General features: G+C 32.6%; 1 pseudogene; it reads right to left on the bottom strand.

Moving 5' to 3' along the window:
- Window positions 1–2,814: 2,814 nt before the first annotated feature.
- LOC140634668 (dynein light chain roadblock-type 1 pseudogene) lies at window positions 2,815–3,169 on the bottom strand (annotated as a pseudogene).
- Window positions 3,170–6,628: the final 3,459 nt, after the last annotated feature.

Raw genomic sequence — 6,628 nt, 5'->3', positions numbered from 1 at the left:
TTCCTATTATGTACTGTAAATATATAATAAATAAAAAATGTGAGATCACATCTTTGAAGTATCAGGCATGATGAAATATAGACCTAGTATAATCCTTTTTGAATAAGCATTTTTATATATACTATGTGTCGATAGAAATAATGACATCCCTACAATATATGTTTTCTTAATTTTAACAATACATAAACAAATTTTATAAATATCAATACATTTAAAATTTTTGGCTGAGATGGGAAATTAAGCTTAGGGATTGGTATCTAAAATTTTCAGACACATAATACGTACATAAATATAGTGAATGAATGAAGAATAGACCTACTCAGGTTGATTTTTAAGTATGAATATTAAAATATTACCTTATAATCTAAATTCTTCATACTAATTTTAAAAGCAGGAGGCTTTATTTTATCTTTGCATCGTGGAAGGATTCTTTTTTACCTGAATACATTTCATTTTTCCTTTAAAGTACATATTCAAGGCAAAATTTAACTTTGTAAGATAACTTTCAAACTTAATTCTTTTCAAAAACTGAATACTTTGAAACAGACAAAAAATCTGATTAAGGTAGTAGTATAATCATACAGAATAGAGTTTCTCCTGTACTGGTGAAGTGCGATTTAAGGGCAAGGATATATTAGCACACACATTTGTGTGCACATGTGCACGCACGTGTGTGTATGTGTTTGTATGTTTGTATTCTGACAGATTCAAGGATTACAGAGTATCAGAATCACAGATCATTCTCTGCATTCAGGGCAGCTGAGAATGCATTATGCTCCAGGTACCAGGCATTCTCTTGCTGTGGGATTGGGTCTGTGCAGGGGCAGCTTAATGTGGCTTCTCCACTAGGATGTGTGGCTTATGAAATGGTAGGACTCAGGAGGTGGAGACTTGCTCAGCAATGTCATATCTGCCTTCTCTCTAATCCTGAACTTAATGAAGGATTATAAAATTTGTACTTTTAGGCAGGACTTGTCTGGGGTAAACAAGAGCTTTTAAATGCAAAAGACTTTGAAATTATTATTTTTAAAATTAGTCGCATCCTATAGGCCTCTATGGAGCTGAATAAACATACTGGGTAGCAAGTCTCCTGCTAGCCTTCAGACAGTCATGGTAAATATGTATCTCATCTCTCTTTAGGTCTCATCAGAAAGTGAACAACTTAACCAAATACATACACACAAACACACACAACACACAACAAATCTGTTCATCTATTATGTAAACATTTATTTTCTTCTTAATACTTATCTTTCTCACATGCCCTATATTAAATTTCCAGCATTGTTTTCTAAATATCAAAATATTTGGAAACTGAGGAAATAAGGGAAAGATCAGTAAAGTGGTAGTAAGAAGCTTTTACAAAGATTTAGATAGCTTTTATATTTCCAATGCAAATCATATATTTTATATTACTTGTTGAATGAAATGCACTTTTCCATAAAATAGTATTATCTTCCTCATTTTTCATTCAATTCACTTTTATGTTTATTTTTTCCTTTTAAAAATATTTTATTTATTTATTCATGAGAGAATGCAGAGAGGCAGAGACATAGGCAGAGGGAGAAGCAGACTCCCTGCAGAGAGCCCAATGCGGAACTGGATCGCAGGACCCTAGGATCATGCCCTGAGCTGAAGGCAGATGTTCAACCACTGAGCCACCCAGGCATCCCTATTTTTTTTCTCCTTTTTAAATAGGTGTGGCAATAACAAAATAATATGAGATTTACCCACTTAACAATGTTTAAGTATACAATACAGTATTATTAAGTATAGGCACATTGTAGATCTCTGGATCTCTGGAACTTATTCATCTTGTATAATTGAAATCTAATACCCGTTTAACAGCAACTCACATTACACCCTTGCCCCAGGCTCTGGCAACTGCAACTTCCATCTACTTTTTGCCTATATCAGTTTAATAAATTATTTATTTATTTATTTATTTATTTATTTATTTATTTATTTATGATAGTCACACACACACACAGAGAGAGAGAGAGAGAGAGAGAGAGAGGCAGAGACACAGGCAGAGGGAGAAGCAGGCTCCATGCACCAGGAGCCCGACGTGGGATTCGATCCCGGGTCCTCAGGATCGCGCCCCGGGCCAAAGGCAGGTGCCAAACTGCTGCGCTACCCCGGGATCCCTATCAGTTTAATTATTTTAGATTCTTCTTAAGTGGAATCATGAAGTATTCATCCTCTGTGACTGGCTCATTTCACTAACCATAATATTCTTTGGTTCTTCCAGTTTTTAAAAGAATAAATAGTCTTTCATTGTTTGTATATATTGCATTTTCTTTATTCACCCACCTTTTTCTTTCTTTCTTTCTTTCTTTCTTTCTTCTTCTTCTTCTTCTTTCTTTCCTTCCTTCCTTCCTTCCTTCCTTCCTTCCTTCCTTCCTACCTTTCTTTCTTTCTTTCTTTCTTTCTTTCTTTCTTTCTTTCTTTCTTTCTTTCTTTTTCTTTCTTCTTTCTTTCTTTCTTTCTTTCTTTCTTTCTTTCTTTCCTTTTTTAGTTATTTTTAGTTTTAAAAAAACAAAACAAACAAAACAAAACAAAACAAAACAAACAAACAAACAAAAAAAACAGACTTTTCCAAGGGTGACAAAGTGAACCGAAGGTCAGACGGAAGGAAGCAGGGTGTGTGGGCTGCTCAAAGCTCTTGCTCCAAAATCTGGAGGCGAGGAAAGAAGGTCCTCCCAAGAATTCAAGGGTGACTGGACAGCAGAGGGATGACTTTGATGACTTTGGTCACTGGATCAGTCTAAGTCGGCTCTAAGGTGATTTCCACCTGCCAGATGGTTTACATGATTAACATTATCACTCTTAGGGGCTATTACATTAAGGAATGATGTAGGAAGCCAAGAGAGTGGCTTATTCAGTTGGATTCTGAATAACAATCAGGAAATAGTCTTTATCTGGTGCAACCATAATTTCATTTTCCATGGAGCGAATTTGAAGAAAGGTAAGGTTATTCTGGGGGTCAATTTCACGCAGGGTGCTCCGGGCCTTCAATATGAAGTTGTGCATGAGGTTTAGCATACTGTGTGGTGGTGGGATTGTCCATGGTGCTCTTGATGGGAATGCCTTCTGTGTTCACCACAATGATGCCCTGTATTCCCTTCTGGCTCTGAAGTCACTTCAGTGTCTCTTGCACCTCTGCCATTTCCAAATGATCCATTAGCTCTGGGACACGGGCACTCAGTCCAGCTATCCACCCATCTGTTGATTGACATTTAGTTGTTTCCATATCTTGATTATTGTGAAAATGCCTCAATTAAAATGGAAATGCAGATGTCTTTTTGAGATCCTGATTTCAACTCTTTTGGATAAATACCCACAAATGGAGTGGGACTGCAGATCATATGGTACCTTATTTTTAATTTTTTGAGGAATCCCCCATACTGTTTACCATAATGACTGTACCATTTTATATTCCCATCAACAGTACTGATGTATTCCAATTTCTCCACATCCTCACCAACACTTGTTATCTCTTCCTTTTTTGATAATACTATCCTAATAGTCATGAGGTGATACCTCCTAACAGCTTTAATTTGAGTCAACCTAATGATTAATGAGATTTAATATCTTTTCATATATCTGTAGACCTGAAAGTATAAAACTCCCAGAAGAAAACATAGGGTAAAAGCTTTATGATTTTGCTCTTGGCAATGATTTTTTGGTTGTGACACAAAAAACACAAGTGACAAAAGCAAACAAAACAAAATCTAACCCTCAATAAAAAAATGAGCTAAGGACTTGAATAGACTCTTCTACATAGAAAACATGCAAATGGCCACCAGGTATGTTAAGCTTATTTTAGAGTCAGTATAATCCCATATGCTATTGTCTCTAGGCAAGGAGATCCTCTCTCACCTCTTCCACTTAACATTGTGCTGGATGTAATAATTACTGCAACAGAAAAAAAGAAATAAAAGACATACATACAGATTTCACAGGAAAAAAAATAGAACTGTCCTTATTCAGAGATGATACAATTATCAATGCAGAAAATTCTAAAGAAAACAAAACCAAACAAAAACAAAGACCTTTTAGAACTAATAAATGAGTTCAGTAAAATTGCAGGATACAAGATTAATATGTGGAAAACTGTAAAACACTGATGAAAGAAATTTAAAAATATATATTGAAATAAGTAGGGATATGTGCTGAACATATAAATGGAAGACTCCATATTTTCAAGATGTCAACTATCTCAAATTAAGTTTATATATTCAACACAATATCAAAGTTACAAGAAATTTTTGTTAATATCAACAAACTAATTGTAAATCTGTATGGAAAGGCAAAGATATTATAACAGCCAAACAATACTTTAATAAAAAGTCAGAGGAATCATATTACCCAAATTGAAGACTCACTATAAAGCTACAGTACTCAAAACAATATGGTATTAGAATTAGACATAATAGGTACAATAGACAGCCTAGAAAGATACAAATGTAGTCAACTAATTTTTGACAAATTGGGATGTATCCAATGTAAAAGGGTTATCTTTTCTTAATATATGATGCTGCCAGCACAACTGGACACTCATATACAAAAGATTTTAAAAAATAAAATGAATAAAAGAGAATGGAAGAGAATAGACTGAAATAAGATAAAGCAAAATTAAAGGGAAGTGGGATACATAATTTATACCTTTCATAAAAATGAACTCAAAATAAGTCATATACCTCAATGTAGATTCCAAAATTATAAAACCTTGAGGAGAAAACACCGGAGAAAATCTTCATGACCTTTATTTTAGCAAGCTTTTAGATGTAACACTGAGAGCGTAACCCATGATGAAGAAAAATGATAAATTGAACTTTATAAAAATTAAATTAAAAACATCTCTTCTGTGAAACATACCCTAAGAAATGAGAAGACATACCAAAGACTGAGAGAAAATACTTTAGTATTAATACACATGTATGCTATAAATTCAGTGAAAGGGGTTTAAGAAACAAAGAGCCAACATGAATAATTTTGGAAAACATTGTTTTGACTGGAAATCATAACTGTATATAACCAATTACTGCTCTATAATCTACCTAACTTAATTCATAGCTTCAGTGCCATTTCTGGAAATAAAAATTTCCCTTTCCCAATACATCATTACATTAAGCATATTAAGAATATAATCAGTGATGTAATTACTAGCACATAATTATGTTTTGACAAAAAGATAGTCCCATAACATATATCCATAGTTCTACCTCCCTTATCTCTATACATTTATTTATCATCTATATATCTGCTTATACTTGTATCATTCATCAGTATCCATTATAAATGGTAACACTCAGTTTAAAATTTCAAAGAAATATTTTCTTTCTGAAAACTTTGAAACGCATGGCCTTTCTGAACGTTTTACTTGGGGATAATTTTTCAAGTAAATATGACCAAGTACAAACTTCTGATTAAAAGTATGTTTAAGGTTAAATTAATAAAACAGCTCTAAATTAATAAAACAACTCTAAAACTCAGGAAGTATTCATTTCTTTTTCACTAATAAGTTGCAAAATTTAAGCAATCTTCTTAAAACATGGGCTAGGAGTGTCAAATCTAAATATCTAAATCATACACATTTAAATAAAATACTTGTGTCTTATCAATATAGCCTATAAAATGAGAAATTCAACTGATGTTTACCTACATATGTAATATTTTCAGGGTGCTAGTATTATGTAATATTTGAAAATATTTTTCTCTCATGCAGAAAGCTATAATGTAATACATCTCTTTGATGTATTAAACTTTAATTTAGATAGTGAAAAAATTGAAATAATCATATTACTGTTATTTGTTTCAGAAATTATTCTCTTTTTTAAAGGTAAAGCTTTAATTTGTGCTTTAGATTTTTCTTCCTTTTGCATAAAGGATAGGCTTAAATTTATTTTTAAAATGTTTCTACAAATAAGTAGAAAAAACTTTCATTAATTGGATTGATATATTTTGGGGGGCGGAGGAGGGAATAGACTTTTTTTTCAAGGAGCTCAGACTGTTACTATAACTTCAATACACATTTAAAAAAATCAGTTTCATTTATATGTAAAATAGGACAGCCTTTCTCCTGTCTTTTGCCAATCAGTGTTTTTTCCACTCAAGCAAACCTGTATTTATTCTGTAAGAAAATATCTATTCATGTGAAAAAAATCTAGCTCTTCCAATTTTCTTTTAATTTGCATTGGTATCTTGGAGTTATTCTGAAATCTATTTTTCTTCCCCACTAAAAATGTCATTTTTCTTCACGCTGCTTGAGTTGTAACTTTAGAAGCATGACGTACACAGAGCAAGAAGGTGAAAAAAAATATTTCTTTTGTCTATAAATTTAAGTTCAGAAGCAAAAGGACATATCAGCAAAGCAAAAGGATAAGCCTTGATAGAGAAAGAAGAAATAGAAAGAAGTGGAAGGGAAGAATATTACTACATGCTCCATTAAAAGAGAAACTAAGGATTATCTGAAGCCTGAAATTCTAATCTAGGTTCAATTTTCTTGAAGCATTTCTCATCTTTAATTCACTGTGAGAGAACAAGCAACATAATATTAAATTCCATGCTGGAAACCATGATATACAATATTAGTATATCGAATATACTCATTCAAATTGCATTA

This window comes from Canis lupus, chromosome 6, assembly GCF_048164855.1.
Source record: "Canis lupus baileyi chromosome 6, mCanLup2.hap1, whole genome shotgun sequence".
Lineage (NCBI taxonomy): Eukaryota > Metazoa > Chordata > Mammalia > Carnivora > Canidae > Canis > Canis lupus.
Note: the sequence above shows the minus strand (reverse complement) of the source record. Positions and strands in the feature narration are given on the sequence as shown.